We start from the raw sequence: 18,731 nt of genomic DNA on the forward strand, positions 1-18,731 counted from the left end.
TTTACTATACTTAGTATTACCTAATAATTACCTTGGACACATTTAGAAAACAACCCCTAGGATTTATATGATTTTTAGACAAAATGAAATTAATGACCAATAAATATCTCACTGGTACAACACCTTGATTCTAAAGTGTGTAAAAATGTTAAGAAAGTTGTGGACTTGCAAAGAAATTTGAGGTCTGTCTATTTCGTTTGTAACAAGAAGTTAGTTTTTAGAATATGGTGCAACTATAGATTGAGAGTTATTTGCAAAAACGGAATGTTGCAACAAATTTATGTTGAAGATAATCTCCACACTTTCATTTGTGTTGTAGTAGTTGTTATTAAGAAAGAAGATAAAAAATGATGACGTTGATCATAGTGATAATGATGATGATATTATGATCATAATATATATACATATTCACGCGCAGTCACTTTCAAACCATATATCACAAGCTTCATTGTTGATAATGAATCTTTATTATTATTTAGTTTATTTATATAATTAGATTCATTACATTTTCTTTGTTTTAGTTTCTTTCTACTTCTGACAAGGGTTATTAACAATATGCAGTGGCAATGATGAAAAGTGAGATGCTACCTGCGAATAGAATTACGCCAACTACTAAAGCTACAAGAATGGTTCTCCTGCTACTTCAGAATAGGTTTGTATAACGTTTTTAACTTCTCTTCTTCATTTTCATTTATTGAACACTACTATGATTCCCGTTAAATTTGTCAAAATGAAGAAGTTGATATTATCTTAACTGATTATCGTGTTGATTCAAATAATCGTTTTTTACAATGTTTGTCGTTTTCAGTCTTCATGTGGTTAGTGTTAGAAGTATTTAAGTATTTACTATACTTAGTATTACCTAATAATTACCTTGGACACATTTAGAAAACAACCCCTAGGATTTATATGATTTTTAGACAAAATGAAATTAATGACCAATAAATATCTCACTGGTACAACACCTTGATTCTAAAGTGTGTAAAAATGTTAAGAAAGTTGTGGACTTGCAAAGAAATTTGAGGTCTGTCTATTTCGTTTGTAACAAGAAGTTAGTTTTTAGAATATGGTGCAACTATAGATTGAGAGTTATTTGCAAAAACGGAATGTTGCAACAAATTTATGTTGAAGATAATCTCCACACTTTCATTTGTGTTGTAGTAGTTGTTATTAAGAAAGAAGATAAAAAATGATGACGTTGATCATAGTGATAATGATGATGATATTATGATCATAATATATATACATATTCACGCGCAGTCACTTTCAAACCATATATCACAAGCTTCATTGTTGATAATGAATCTTTATTATTATTTAGTTTATTTATATATCCAAAAAATGGAAGGCTGAGCAGTAACAAAATCTGTGGCAGAAAGTGAAGGGATGGTTCAGACATAATGGAGTTAGTCTATAATGAAATTTTTTTCAACAACTTTATTGATCATAAGTTTCAGGATCTCTACATTGAGTGTGATGGTCATCTTTTGGTGAAAGAGTTACCCCCCCCCCCCCCCCCCCCCCCCCCCCCCCCCCCCCCCCCCCCACCAAAACAAAAAAAAATAGCTCTTAGTTTACCTACTCAAAGAACTTCTACTAATTTTTATCAGATGCTCAGGTTTCTTTCTTTCTTTTTAAATCTTAAGTTAAATTAAATTTACTGATTATTGATATTTTATATATAATTGATCAACAACCTCTATTCCCTGCACCTGTAGTTGCGTTGTATGTTTGTATGCAGCTGACATTATCTCAGTTATAGAATTTGATCATTTCGTGAACCTTCTTGCAACTGGAGATCGTGGGGTCGTGTGGTTTTATATGAAAGGATTCACAGAACATATGTAAGTTTTAATTGAGTTTCCCAAATGATTCAAATCTGGAATCGGGTAATGGTCGGTTGAAGTCTGGGAAGGTAGTAGACGAGACGAATGTTAAGAATGTAGTGACTGCAAATATATCAGGTTATGTTGTTTTGGCTTTGTTTATTTTGATCAAGCAGAGGATATATGGGCAGTTTTATCATTATAATTTAATATTTTGCCGAGAGTCTGTAAAAGAGGTTTTTTGGAAGAGGCGGCAATGAAGCATGCCATCGAACTGACTCAGTTGGGTCCCTCTTCCAGTTGGTTCTGATTCTTTGGAGGTTGGAATATTGCAGGTAAATATATTTGAACTAATATCAAGTATCTGCATATACCTAATATTTTGACGATCAGGGAATACATTAATTTGTGTACAAATTTGGGAAAATTAAGGCCTAACTTAGCTACTGGGAGTTGAATTTATAATAATACATCAATCCTTAAAAAGACAGGGAGGTTGAAAATTAAGGCCTAACTTAGTATCTGTATGTTTATTTGCATGTTATCTGTGCAGTATGTATTAGAAGCTACTGAGAAAATAAAAAAGACAGGGAGGTTGATGTTGAAGTCGACCTTTTTCATGCAAGCTCTGGTGTAAATATTCTGGACAGTATAACCTATAGTAGCCACTTTTTGAATGTAAACTAGTGTTCGAACCCTCGCTTCGCGCCGGGGTTCAGTTTTCAATGTATTATATTGCGTTTAGTTTGTAAAATTATTTTGTGGCTAACGATGATATCGTTGAAGCACAACTCGAGTCGAACTAAAAGGTATAATCCGTGAAAGATTTAAATGTTATTTTAAATTAACAATATATCTACATCTCCGCGTTTCACTATGAAATTGTCGACTTTTAAAAATTTGACGCAAAATCGACGTGTATGAAAAGTACCTCAAATATTTAGCGTTTTTTAAAAAGCGTCCGATTTGCGTATAGTTGGTGACAGTGTGCTCCTAAAATTGTTTCGAGTTTAACGATGGTTTCAGAAAAATTTAACTCGGTGCGAGCGAGAAGATATGACCCGTTGAATATTTAGGTGTAGTTTTTTTTAAATTTTTTTATGAAAATGAGTATTTGACACTTTACCCCCTGCTTGGGGGGTCGATTTTAATATTTGAACAAACTATGGGCTTTTTTAAAAAAAAAAGGTGGAAAAGGGGGGAAAAAGGTGAAAGAACGAAAGCACCCCTGATGACTATTAATCGTTTTTGTCTATTAGGTAGTATATAAAGTATGTAGTCGATTTATAATGAATGAGAAGTTTAATGGTTAAAGTATAAAATGTTAAAAGTTTGTGATAAGTTTGTAAAAATCATAATAAAATGTTAAAAGTTTGTGATAACTTTGTAAAAAACAAAAAGTTAACTATTATATATATATTTTTTGGGGCTAAAATGTAAGTAAGTAAAAGAGTGAGGGTGATTTGTGAAACTTTTGAGGTTACTATTCATTTGAGCTATGCCTTGAGCTTTTTTTTAAAAAAAAAAGGTGGAAAAGGGGGGAAAAAGGTGAAAGAACGAAAGCACCCCTGGTGACTATTAATCGTTTTTGTCTATTAGGTAGTGTATAAAGTATGCAGTCGATTTATAATGAATGAGAAGTTTAATGGTTAAAGTATAAAATGTTAAAAGTTTGTGATAAGTTTGTAAAAATCATAGTAAAATGTAAAAAGTTTGTGATAAGTTTGTAAAAAACAAAAAGTTAACTATTATTTATTTTTTGGGGGCTAAAATGTAAGTAAGTAAAAGAGTGGAGTGTTCTGTGAAACTTTTCAGGTTACTATTCATTTGAGGTATGCCGTTTAGATATAAGGTATAATATGAAATTCTGCATTGGACAGTCGGTCAAAGTAGAATGGATATTATAACTATAATAGATAACAGATACTTTTTGCATGTAAATATGAAATACTGCATTTATAAGACATTAGTACCAAACATGATCAGGTGTTGTAACTTTTGCAAAAGTTAACCGAGCCGCCGCAACGCGCGGTGCACCATTAACTAGTTATTATTATTACTTGTTATTGTTATATTGTTATTATCGATATTATTTTATCAAATAAATATGTAATACAAAGATATTTTATTACACGTAATATAATTACATGAATAATACTGATCATAATATTTTTATGATATTAAATGAACTTTATAAATTTTATTACTTAAGATATATAAAAGTATATTTTTATATAAATTTTTATTTATTAATAAATGAATTATATTATTTACTCTAATAAATCTTTTAAAAATATTTAAAAATATAAAACGACGATATTTAAACTATATAATAATCATGTATAAATTTTGGAAATCATTTTGAGTCAAATTGACTTTTGTTGACTTTTGCATATTAGTCTCGAGCATTAGGATTGTGGTACACTATAACTTGACCTAATTTGTTAGACAAATATTGACCAACACACACACACACACACACACACACACATATATATATATATATATATATATATATATATATATATATATATATATATATATATATATATATATATAATTAATTTAGGTTCGTGAATCCGATGCCAACCTTGCACTTGTTTAATGACGTTATATGTATTTTTACTACGAAATACAGTATGATGAGTTTCATTTGCCTTTTTACCCTTTATATTTTTGGGCTGAGAATACATGCGAAATTTTTATAAATGTTTTACGAAATAGACACAAGTAATCAAACCTACATTATATGATTGAATAATCGAAGCCGAATATGCCCCTTTTTGCTTGGTAGCCTAAGAATTAGGGAACATCACTAATTTTGAGAATTAGTGCACGGTAATTGACGCGAATCCTAAAGATAGATCTATTGGGCCTAACGAACCCTATCCAAAGTATCAGATGCTTTAGTACTTCGAATTCGTTTTTATCATGTCCGAAGGATTTTCCGGAATGATAGGGGATATTCTTATATGCATCTTGTTAATGTCGGTTACCAGGTGTTCAATCCATATGAATGATTTTTGTCTCTATGCATAGGACGTATATTTATGAGAACTGGAAATGAAATTCTTGTGGTCTATTAAAATGATGAAAATGAATGATTATGATAAACTAATGAACTCACCAACCTTTTGGTTGACACTTTAAAGCATGTTTATTCTCAGGTATTAAAGAAATCTTCCGCTGTGCATTTGCTCATTTTAAAGATATTACTTGGAGTCTTTCATGGCATATTTCGAAGAACGTTGCATTCGAGTCATTGAGTTCATCAAAGATTATTATTAAGTCAATTTATAGTTGGATAATGGATATTATGAAATGGTATGCATGGCTGTCAATTTTCGATGTAAAGAAAGTTTGTCTTTTAAAAACGAATGCAATGTTTGTAAAATGTATCATATAGAGGTCAAATACCTCGCGATGTAATCAACTATTGTGAATCATTTATAATGTATATGAACGGGTCATTTCAGTTGGTATCAGAGCGGTGGTCTTAGCGAACCAGGTCTGCATTAGTGTGTCTAACTGATAAGTCGTTAGGATGCATTAGTGAGTCTGGACTTCGACCGTGTCTGCATGTCAAAAGTTTTGCTTATCATTTCTAGTCGGAAATCATCTGCTTATCATCCTTAGGAAATTACCTGCTTATCATTATTAGTCTAGACACGTCTTGCTACATTAATTGCATGAGTAGTGTATAGACAAAATTCATATCTTAGCGTATCTGCTAAATCATATCTTATCGTATCTGTTACTTTAAACTTTGCCTGACATATCCAGCAAATTCCTCCGTAATCTACGAAATCTTTTGATCTATATATATAGATATCCTATGTAAATAGAATATCACCCGATAGCCGAAAAATCATTTTATATCGAAAAATCCTTTATCCAATCGTACGAAATGGAATTTGTCACCAGTTCAAGTCACTCGGATTCCGAAATGGAATCTCACTCAAGCTCCGAAAGCAATGTGACCGGAATGGATCAACCAATCAGTCATTACCTATTCTGGATGAATTGGGGGATGGGTTCGTAGCCTCCTCAATCATTGGAGACAAGAAGAAGGCGATCCTTTCCATCCACCACATTGCCCTCTTGACGAAGAACCTGAAGCACTTACCGGCGAACCTGTCCGAAACACCATTTTCTCTCTCATTTCCAGAGTATCTCGTCACGATTATATATTACATCAAATTTTAGATTTTATTTATCCGCTCGTTCGAACCGACAATCACCCCGGTGTAATAGAAGAAGTCAACGAGCTTCGCGCTCAGGTAGTGGCTTTGGAAAATATGGTGCAAAGATTACAAACACCAGCAGCATAACCAGTACCACCATCATCAACGCCAACAGTACCATTATCACCTCCAACCACAACCGCGTCGTAAACCTCAACTTCACAATCTGTCCCACGAGCATCAACGTCATACGCACCACAGATACCAAGGAGTACCAATAACAATAACTGACGAAGTATTAATTCATAACTTCATTGGAGAAACATTACGCGACGATTATGTAATCTCTAAAGTCTTAGAGATTATCTAATCTTGCCCTAACCATAAATCAGTTAAGCGAACCAAAATGATAGAAGGAAGAGTAGAAATCCTGACAAAAATGGTGTGTGATTAACAAGCTAAACTTGTTTTACCAACAGCATCAACAGTATCGTCAGCGTCACCAGCATCGTCAGTACAGTCAACATCAGAATCAACAACACCTATAACATCACAAACCCCGTCAGTTCAAGAATCACTGTGGACATCATTACGAATCAATAACGCGTATTATTGTATCAACGAGTTATGAAGAATTAACTCTTTCCCTATGAAGAAATTATATGTATATTATATATATATATATATATATATATATATATATATATATATATATATATATTTTGAAATAAAAATAAATCTTTCCGTGTTAAGCTATTGTGTGTGAATCTTAACTACTCGGTTAATTCATATTACAAATATGCAATAATGTACGTCCTTCGCCCACAACTTAACCATCGTTAACTACAATCTCTGTCTCAATTCAACAAATTTCAATTCTTAATAAATAAAGTATATATTTGATTTTACACTTTTATCATCGATGTAACCGAAACTTTTCAGATAACATCATTCGTACTTTGCGAAGTTCACAAGAATTTAACGAAAACCAACATCACGCCTCAACAAATAACGAAGTATTGATTCATAATTCCAATATTATTGAAGAAATACTTATGCAATCTCTAAAGCCTTTAAGGGACTTATTCAATTCTAGTTCCAACCGTAAATCGAATGAGTTTAATTTAGTATTAACTCATTAAAATATATGTTACATCTGAAGAGAATATATACATATATATTTTCATAAAGACTGTAATAAAATTCTTTTGTACAAAATAATAATTGTGAATCTTTTTTTTCAACGGGTAGGTAATACCCGAGATATATATATATATATATATATATATATATATATATATATATATATATATATATATATATATATATATATATATATATATATATTCACAATTAATGTGTTACATTCTTCGAATCTGATTAAGCAAATTATCAACTATATTTCCTACTTTCACAATAATATACATTCTTTCATAGAAATCAAAACAACCATACTCATTCAAACCCAATTGCAAATTCTGATTTTTGAGATATAACCGGTATCATCACTTTTAGATTCCTACATCTTTCAAAGCTATACTTTGACTTCAAAACTGTGTTAGAACATCAAATGTATATTAACGATTACAATCTGTGTTCAAACCCTTCGAAAATTTCTGAAGACACTTCAAATAATGAGCAATCGAGATGACGATCCAACCACATATTACCCACAGTTATGTACTTAAAAAGCTCTCAAAACCAAAGTCATAATTCAACACATATCTGTGTCAAATCCTTTAGCATTTATTAGCAAAAATGACTTTTCAATTCCTTTTCAAAGTAGTCAGTTTTGTCACAGCTCCAGCAAGTCAACTTCGACTCTTCATTCGACACAACCTTATTATAACCCTGATATATATGCATGCTCTTTTATTGTTACTGGGGAACCTTTCATATTCCACCACATTAGCAATAAACTTATTCACAACTTCACTGATCTTTGACCTTCCGAAGAATCATTATATATACCGAAACCCCATCATTTACTCATTCGCATCTTGTAACGAGAATTGCCATACGAATCATCGGGAATTAGCAATCAGTATTTTGAAATCTCGCAGCATGTCTACGCCAACAGTTATATGTGTATATATAACGTCTATCTTCTGGACTTAATTTGAATGTGAAGTTCTAAAAAACACTCTGAACTACGAATTGGTTCTCCGAAAATGGAAATATGCTGATGAAGCAGCAAAAACTATAAACGACTTTAACAGTAAAAGTTTGATGATAATGAATAAGTGTGCTGGCAAAGCGCAGAAAAAGAGAAGCCTTGGAACTGGAAACCGGATTGAGCAAAGTATGAAGGAGGCTGTAGACAAATCACAAAGACTGAACCTGACTTCAAAGAATCCAAATGATTCAGTACCTGCTGAAGTCATTAACGAATACCTTGCTCCTGACTCTAAACCCCCGCGGACAATATTCTTCATCATCCTCTGATATTAGAAATTCTAAGATGTCATCGTATCTTTCATTATAAATATCCTCCATATTTCTGAAGATATTTTCATAATTATTCTTATCTGAAATCATTTATCTCCTCGCGTTATCTGTGTTACATCATAAAAGAAACTATTTTAGTTTCTAAATTCTGAAACCTTCGAGTTTAAAATAAGAATATTTTTGAAGTAGTGTTGGGAACTGAAACATGAATTAGTATAATATAATGACACTTGATCAACGTGATTATATTACAGTAAGTTATGCTGAGTTTCTAAATGGAACGTGATGATTCACAGACCATACCGTCATAATGTGCCATGTTACACGACTCTTGTATTCTACTTGATCTCTAAAATATCAAGAAAATATTTCTTAATGATTCGGCTTTTTCCGAGGTTTTCTGGTAATTTGACAAGTCAAGATCGTGCCATTACAATTTCCTTCCTAGAACATTAACAATGTTCATTCCGAAATTCATATCTGCGAATTCTGTACCATTACAAGCGGTGCTTAATCGCAAGAAGAAGAAACAAAAGGACAAAGCTCCGAAACAGAAATTGGGGTATAAATCGCAGCAAATAAAAGAAAGCACTAACTGGAGATGACAATGATTATGGGAAACAGAAGCAGGGACATCGAAATATAAGAGAAGATATAAAACCCAACAACCACCCATAAATTATAAACCGTATATATCAATACATATAGCAATATAAAGACACGGGAGAACTAAAAATACTATAAAACCAGGTGTATAGTAGAAGTAAATAGATTCTTCCGGCGGTAGATGAAAAAGAAGAATGACCGATATGAAGGTTAGGAATATATCAAGAAGCAGAACTGGATGGAGCATATTGATGAATGCTTTAAAGTATGAGTTAGAAATAATGGAAGGTGTGAGTTAAAAGGAAACAAAGGAGGTGGATTTATAGTAAAATATCCGACAAAGAAATCAAAACAGATGATCGCATTTAAAGCAGATCCTAATTCCCTTGATTATCGAAGAATCAAATCCTAATACGAAGATTTTCTCTAAATCTCTTGAACTTGGAAATCAATCCTATCTACGTCAAAAGATATGACGAATCTATACCTACTCATTTCACTCTTTTGGTAATAGCATCACTCGTACTCTTCACAAAATCAAATGATTTTATCCATATTACTCAATGATGATAAAACCCTAATCTTCAGCTTATATGCGTCATGAAAACATACTTATTGTCAGCCATGACCATCCTAATCAAATTTCGGGACGAAATTTCTTTAACGGGTAGGTACTGTGACAACCCGGAAATTTCTGATCAAATTTAAACTTTAATCTTTATATATTCCCGACATGATAAGCAAAGTTTGTAAGTTGAATCTTAAGAATTTTAAACTGTGTTCATACATTCATTTAACCTCGACCAAATTCCAAAGATTCACGAACCATTATAGGAACGGATATGATTATATATGTATATATGTATATATTATAACTTGAAAATGTTAACAAGTATTAGACGTATAATACTTTACATGAACGTTGTTGTTTTAAAATATATTTAAAATAATTATCGACGGAATTAAAAGATAATATCAAATGATTGAATTATCAGATACATTGAATTATGATTACGAGTCCCTATTAGGAGGTCCACATTGATTTAGGAAACTTTTCTTTTTTAACCATATTCGGAAAATGGTAAAGTGATTTTACAAATAAGAACAAAGTGTCAACTAACGAGAACTAGACAAGAGATAGTGAAGATTCCTATTTGATTTTCAATTCATACCTTACAACATTTTCCTCGTGATGTTAATAAGATAACTATTATGACTATCATTTTAAAGTTGGAATGTGGAATGTAAATAACTTAGACATTGGGTATCGACATTTTACATTAAGGTGATTTCGTACGTTTGTCTAACCTTTGGACTTTATATCACGTTGCACCAGCAAACGTTAAAAACTTGAAACCTATGAAAAGTATATTTAATCTTACTTCTCTAAAATGTTTTACGATATAACAACTTCTTCTAATATAATCTTTTTAGTAAAATGATTCTTAAATATACTTAGTTTGGAAAACAAAGTTTTCATATTTATTTAATATTGTTTCAAACGAACAAAAACAATTTTTAAAGAACTTTATTAATGAAACGTTTTATAAGATGAATTGTTCATAAGTTTTAAGAAACTTAATTAAAGCTATGTATCATAAATTACATATATATATATATATATATATATATATATATATATATATATATATATATATATATATTGTTTTAAAAACGTAAAACGTGATACAATATAATATTTTCTATTACTTAAACGTTTTGAACTTTGAAATATAATTAGATAGATATTTCAATTATATATAAGATATACAAAATTATATTCTTAAGTAAGAATATATATATATATATATATATATATATATATATATATATATATATATATATATATATATATATATATATATATATATATATATATATATATTACAAACGCGTTAATGTATAATTTAAAATGTTTCAATATTATTAAACGTATTTTAATAAACAAACGAGACTTTGATTTATAGAAGCAAATAACCACAACACTCAAATGCATACGTTACACTTTGTGTAATATTGTTTGTTAATGATTTAAGACTATATTTTGATAAGGGTGCGAGTCATTAAACGTGAAAGACTAGTTTCTCAGCGTACGAAACGTCATTCGAGAAACCGAAACCGAGGCACTAGTCGAGTGACAACGTACGAGACTTTGGAACCAAAATTTTAAGTTAACTATACATATAAATATAATATAATATATAAGTAAATATATAAATTAAATAAATATATTAAATAATTAATAAAAGTGTCGGCAAGGAATTTGATCGTGCAAGTGAGCTGTCAAGACTCCCCATGCGATCGCATGGGGAATGAACTACAATGTCATGCGATCGCTTGACAGTAGGATTCAGCAAAAGTCTTTAAATACAATCGGGTTCAGTTTGTAACACACACACATATATCAAACGATATATTACTCCCTTTGTATAAATATTATTATTATTATTTATATTATTATTATTATTATTATTATTATTATTATTATTATTATTATTATTATTATTATTATTATTATTACTATTACTATTATTATTATTATTATTATTATTATTATTATTATTATTATTATTATTATTATTATTATTATTATTATTATTATTATTATTATTATTATTATTATTATTAGTATTAGTATTAGTATTAGTAGTAGGAGTATTAAGATTAGTAATATTTATACATAAAATACTACGACGGAGTGCTGTTCGGGTAGTTTCAAGGCGGGTTTTTCGAGTAGGATAGAGCTAAGGAAATTATGGGTTATAGCTTTGGAGGTGATGGGTATGGTTCATGGGTATGCTCGTGAGGTCAATTTAGTGTTTATCATCTCCGTTGCGTCTACGTACCTTTCCTGCAATATTGAATCTCAATATTGATACGTAAGCGCTTATAATTTAATTTTTACATATTAATAGTGCATCCCTGACTAGTGCTCGAGAATATAGGATTATGCATGCTTGTACTTTTGATATTGCCGTTAGATAGGATATGTTGAATCCTGAATTAGTTAAGTATGCGGTTGAGATAAGGTATATGATATGCATGTCGTTGGAAAGCTAGCGAAAATTTAAGAACTTTTCATTTAGAACTCGAATGATTTCGATGAACAGATTAGAAATTATAGTCAACTGAATTTTAGTATTATTGTTAAAATGATTATTATTACTATCGTCGTTATTATTATTATTATGATTAATAATATTATCATTTTTAATATAAGTATGATTATTAAAAGAATTTTTATTGTTATTATTATTATTATTATTATCATTATTAATATTATCATTATGATTAATATTTTTATTATTATTATCATTAAAATAGTTATTAGTATTATCATTAATGTTATTATAATAATTATTATTATTAGTATGGTTATCATCATCTAACTATTATGACTAATATTATCATCATTATTATGAATGCGATATAAAAGACGATTAAAAGATATTTTACAAATTGATTAGGAAATAATGAGTATGAGTATCATGATGAAATTAAAATATTGTAAGATATTGAATTAGATAAAATTATCGTTCTTATTATTTTTATCATTTTATTATTACTAAAAGTATTATTAATATTAAAACTATCATTTTACAAAAATTATCATTTTTTTAATAGAAATATCATTGTTATTATAAAATATCATTATTATTATCAGCTTAGTATTATTATTAATAAAAATTATCATTTTAATATCATTTTTAGTAAATATAAATATAGATATTTTATTAACAGAACAATAATAACTATTATTACAAAATAATACAACTTATAATTATTATTGTTATTATCGATATTATTTTATCAAATAAATATGTAATACAAAGATATTTTATTACACGTAATATAATTACATGAATAATACCGATCATAATATTTTTATGATATTAAATGAACTTTATAAATTTTATTACTTAAGATATATAAAAGTATATTTTTATATAAAGTTTTATTTATTAATAAATGAATTATATTATTTACTCTAATAAATCTTTTAAAAATGTTTAAAAATATAAAACGATGATATTTAAACTATATAATAATCATGTATAAATTTTGGAAATCATTTTGAGTCAAATTGACTTTTGCTGACTTTTGCATATTAGTCTCGAGCATTAGGATTGTGGTACACTATGACTTGACCTAATTTGTTAGACAAATATTGACCAACACAGATATATATAATTAATTTAGGTTCGTGAATCCGAGGCCAACCTTGCACTTGTTCAATGACGTTATATATATTTTTACTACGAAATACAGTATGGTGAGTTTCATTTGCCTTTTTACCCTTTATATTTTTGGGCTGAGAATACATGCGAAATTTTTATAAATGTTTTACGAAATAGACACAAGTAATCGAAACTACATTATATGGTTGAATGATCGAAGCCGAATATGCCCCTTTTTGCTTGGTAGCCTAAGAAGTAGGGAACATCACTAATTTTGAGAATTAGTGCACGCCTAATTGACGCGAATCCTAAAGATAGATCTATTGGGCCTAACGAACCCCATCCAAAGTACCAGATGCTTTAGTACTTCGAATTCGTTTTTATCATGTCCGAAGGATTTCCCGGAATGATAGGGGATATTCTTATATGCATCTTGTTAATGTCGGTTACCAGGTGTTCAATCCATATGAATGATTTTTGTCTCTATGCATGAGATGTATATTTATGAGAACTGGAAATGAAATTCTTGTGGTCTATTAAAATGATAAAAATGAATGATAATGATAAACTAATGAACTCACCAACCTTTTGGTTGACACTTTAAAGTATGTTTATTCTCAGGTATTAAAGAAATCTTTCGCTGTGCATTTTCTCATTTTAAAGATATTACTTGGAGTCTTTCATGACATATTTTGAAGAAAGTTGCATTCGAGTCATTGAGTTCATCAAAGATTATTATTAAGTCAATTTATAGTTGGATAGTGGATATTATGAAATGGTATGCATGCCTATCAATTTTCGATGTAAAGAAAGTTTGTCTTTTAAAAACGAATGCGATGTTTGTAAAATGTATCATATAGAGGTCAAATACCTCGCGATGTAATCAACTATTGTGAATCGTTTATAATGTATATGAACGGGTTCTTTCAAAAATGACTTTCAAAATCTATACATGTTTCTTATATACCTTAAATATAGTCATTTTATATATTTAAATATATTTATCAGATTTTATTAGAGTAAATAATACAAGTCATATATTAATAAATAAAAATTTATATTAAAATTTATATATGATAAAAATATACTTTTATATAACTCGAGTAATAAAATTTATATAATTCACTCAAAATCATAAACATATAGTGGTAAGTATTATTAATGTAATTATATTACGTGTGGTAAAAATATCTTTGTATCACATATTTATTTGATAAAATAATATTGGTAATAATAATAATGAGTAAAAGTTGTATTATTTTGTAATAATAATAATGAAAATATTAATAAAGATAATGTTATTAAAAGTGTTTAATATAAATAACAAGGGTAATAATGATGATATTAATAATACTAATAAAATTGATAATAACGATAATTTTAAATAAAACGGTAGTTTTAAATTCTATACTTTTAATAATACTATATTCTTAATAAAAATGATAATTCTTAATAATAATAATAATTTTTAATAGAATGATAGTTTTAATAAAAATGATAAATTTTTAAATAATAATTGATAGTATCGATACTTTAATATTTGTGAAAAAATAATAATATAATTTATCTTAATAATAATATTTACTACATATAATAATTATCATAATAAGAATAGTAATAATAATATTTTATAAAAATAATTCTATCAAAAATGATAATTTAATAATAATCCTAATATGATAATAATGATAATATTTTATAATAAAAAAAATGATATTTCTATTAGAAATGATAATTTTTAATATTAATGATACTTTTAATAATAATAGTAATGATAACAATAATAAAATGATAGTTTTTATAAAAATGTTACTTTTTAATAATAACGATAATTTCAGTAATTTACTTTTAATAATAATAGTAATGATAACAATAATAAAATGATAGTTTTTATAAAAATGTTACTTTTTAATAATAACGATAATTTAAGTAATAATATCAATAGTAATAATAATAATAATAATAATAATAATAATAATAATAATAATAATAATAATAATAATAATACTAATAATAATCTTAGTGATGATAACGATAATGATAATAATAATAATAATTTATAGATAATAATAATAACGACGATAGTAATAATAATAATAATAATAATAATAATAATAATAATAATAATAATAATAATAATAATAATAATAATAATAATAATAATAGAGTTAACGATAATTCAGTTAACCATATCTTTAAATCCGTTCATCGAAATCACATGACTTCCAAATGAAAAGTTATTAATTTTTTGCCAGCTTTCCAACGACATGCATATCATATACTTTATCTCAGTAGCATACGTATTAATTCATAATTTATCATAAACTATTTAACGACGAACTTAAGCATACAAGCATGCATAATCATATATACTCGAGCACTAGTCAGGGATTCACTACTAATATATAAAAGATAAGATATGAATGCTCACGTATCAATATTGTGATTCAATATTGCAGGAAAGTACGTAGAAGCGACGGAGATGATAAACACTAGATTGACCTCCCAAGCTATACTCCCGAACCATACCCATAACCTCCATAGCTATACCCATAATTTCCTTAGCTCTATCCCGCTCATAAAACCCGTTTTGAAATAACTTGCTCATGACCCCGTCGTAGTATTTTATGTATACTAATACTAATAATAATATTACTACTAATAATAATAATACGATTAATAATAATAATATTATTCTTAATAATAATAATAATATAATAAAAATAAATATATAAATAATAATACTTATGGAGTAAGAATGAATGAATGAAAACTGAATCAAAATCCGAAATCGTTCGAAATTTATAGGAAGTTGTCACCACCTACCCCCTCATGCGATCGCATGAGAGTTGTGAGGAGGACTCATGCGATCGCATGAGCCACCTTTCCATCTCAATTTTGATCAATCAAAAACTTGCCGACACTTATATATATTATTTAATATATAATATATTTAATCTTTAAAATTAATTAAATATTATATTATATTCTTGTGCATAGTTGATTTGTAATTTTAGCACCGATGAATTGTACGTTGACGCTCAACTTACGTACCGGTTCCAGTTTTTTAAACGTCCTTTCGTACGCTTAGAAAACTTGTACATTACGTTTCGCGACACATACCTTTATCAATAATTAGACTTATTTCACCAATAATTATATTAATTGAAATGTAACTTATTCATTTGAGTGTTTTGGTCATTTGCTTCTTTAAATCATCGGCTCGTTATTTACTAAAATATATTAAATAATATTATTTTAAAATTTTTAATACAAGAAAATTAAATATAATCAAATTGTTTTATATCTATTTTAATATGTGCTAATATTATATTTTATTATGTAGTAATATATATATATATATATATATATATATATATATATATATATATATATATATATATATATCATTATTTAGAAATTTGTATAACATATATATAATCGAAATCTTTATTTAACGATATAACGTTCAGTTTTTCAAAACTAATTATATTTCAAAGTTCCTTATATAGTTTAAAATCATTTAATTATTAGAAATTGTTATATCATATAATTTTTATACTTTAAAACTTAAATTGATATAATTTATCTATGCGCTAACGTTTATTTTAACTTCTCAACGTACTAATTAACATATCTAAATATCAATCGGATCAATAAGCGAGTGTTACTATCGTTTACTTAACTAATTTGAAATCATATATATATTTAATATACATAACACATTTTAAATACAAGTTTCAAGTTATTTATATCTAACAACCAATCATTTGACACTTTGTTCTCATATGTAGATCACTTTACCACTTATTCCGAATATTGTTAAAAAGAACAGATTTCTTAAATCATAGTGGACCTCATAACAAAGACCCGTAATCATAATCACAATGTATCTGATAATTCAATCATTTGATATTATCTTTTAATTCTGTTTATAAATATATTAAACATTTATTAAAATAATTACGTTCATGTAAAGTATTATACATCCAATACTTTGTTAGCATTTTCAATTAATATAACTATATATTATATACACATATCTATATACACATAAATGTTCGTGAATCGTCGAGCACGGTCAAAGGGTAATTGATTACATGAATATAGTTTCAAAATTTTGAGACATAACATTACAAACTTTGCTTATCGTGTCGAAATCATATAAAGATTAAGTTTAAATTTGGTCAAAAATTTCTGGGTCGTCACAACTAAGCATTAACGTTATAATAAGTACCCCTGTTTTAACATACATGCAACCAACATGTACAATACACGCAATCCAACATGTACTAAACTCAAATAGTATACGTCTGTTTTATAGTTCAGGCTAGGGTTTCTATACCTGGAACAGACGGGGATGTCAAGCCCTATGGATCCATATACAACTATTCGCGCCCACCAGTTCTTATAACCGGCAGTTACTAGTTACCAAAGCTAAGGGATTTTCGGTTCAAACTCAGTGTAGAATTTGGTATGTACTTGTATCCATTGCGTTTAAAATAAAGTGCATGTATTCTCAGCCCAAAAATATAGATTTCAAAAGCAATTAAAAAGGGAGCAAATGAAACTCACCTTAGTAGCACATAAGGTCATTCACCGAAATGTGACCGAAACTTTGAATGCAAAATAACCGTAGATCACAACCTAGAGAACATATGTTGGTCAATACATGTCTAATAAGCTAGGTCGGGTCATAGTGTATCACAATCCTAATGCTCGAGACCGTCATACAAAAGTTAACAAAAGTCATCTCAAAAGTTAACCTGACCCAATATGATCTTTAAATCTATACATGTCTATTAACATTGTATAAGTCTTGATAATTGAACGAATTTATAGTTTATCAAACTCAAAATATTATTTATTTCAGGAGCTATGTTATATTTGAATTATCATGGCAATCGAACATATTTTACTATTTCACATAGTTTTTCAATACTTGTAAAATTAGATTATAGTGTTTATAAGGCTTTGAAATATGATAAAACAGACAACTTTGACAATTGTTCAACGAGACGTGCCTTATATAAAATTTTGTTTACTCGACTAATTATATTTGGAAATTCAATTTATAAATCTCAAAAACAAGTTTTTTAAATATCAATTGTAGATTCAAAAACAATTTCAATTAATATTAATCATAATTCAGTTGACCATAACTTTTAATCCGTTCCTCGAAAACACACGATTTCTAAATGAAAAGTTATTAATTTTTTGATAGCTTTCCAACGACATGCATATCATATACTTTATATCAGTAGAATATGTATCAAATTCGTGATTCATCATAAACTAGCTAACGACAAAATTAAAGCATACAAGCATGAATAAACATATATACTCAAGCACTAAACATGGATACACTATTAATATATAAAAGATAAGATATGAATGCTCACGTATCAATATTGTGATTCAATATTGCAGGAAAGTACGTAGACGCAACGGAGATGATAAACACTAGGTTTGACTTGCGAACAATACCC

This window comes from Rutidosis leptorrhynchoides, chromosome 1 (assembly GCF_046630445.1).
Source record: "Rutidosis leptorrhynchoides isolate AG116_Rl617_1_P2 chromosome 1, CSIRO_AGI_Rlap_v1, whole genome shotgun sequence".
In the NCBI taxonomy this organism is placed as follows: domain Eukaryota; kingdom Viridiplantae; phylum Streptophyta; class Magnoliopsida; order Asterales; family Asteraceae; genus Rutidosis; species Rutidosis leptorrhynchoides.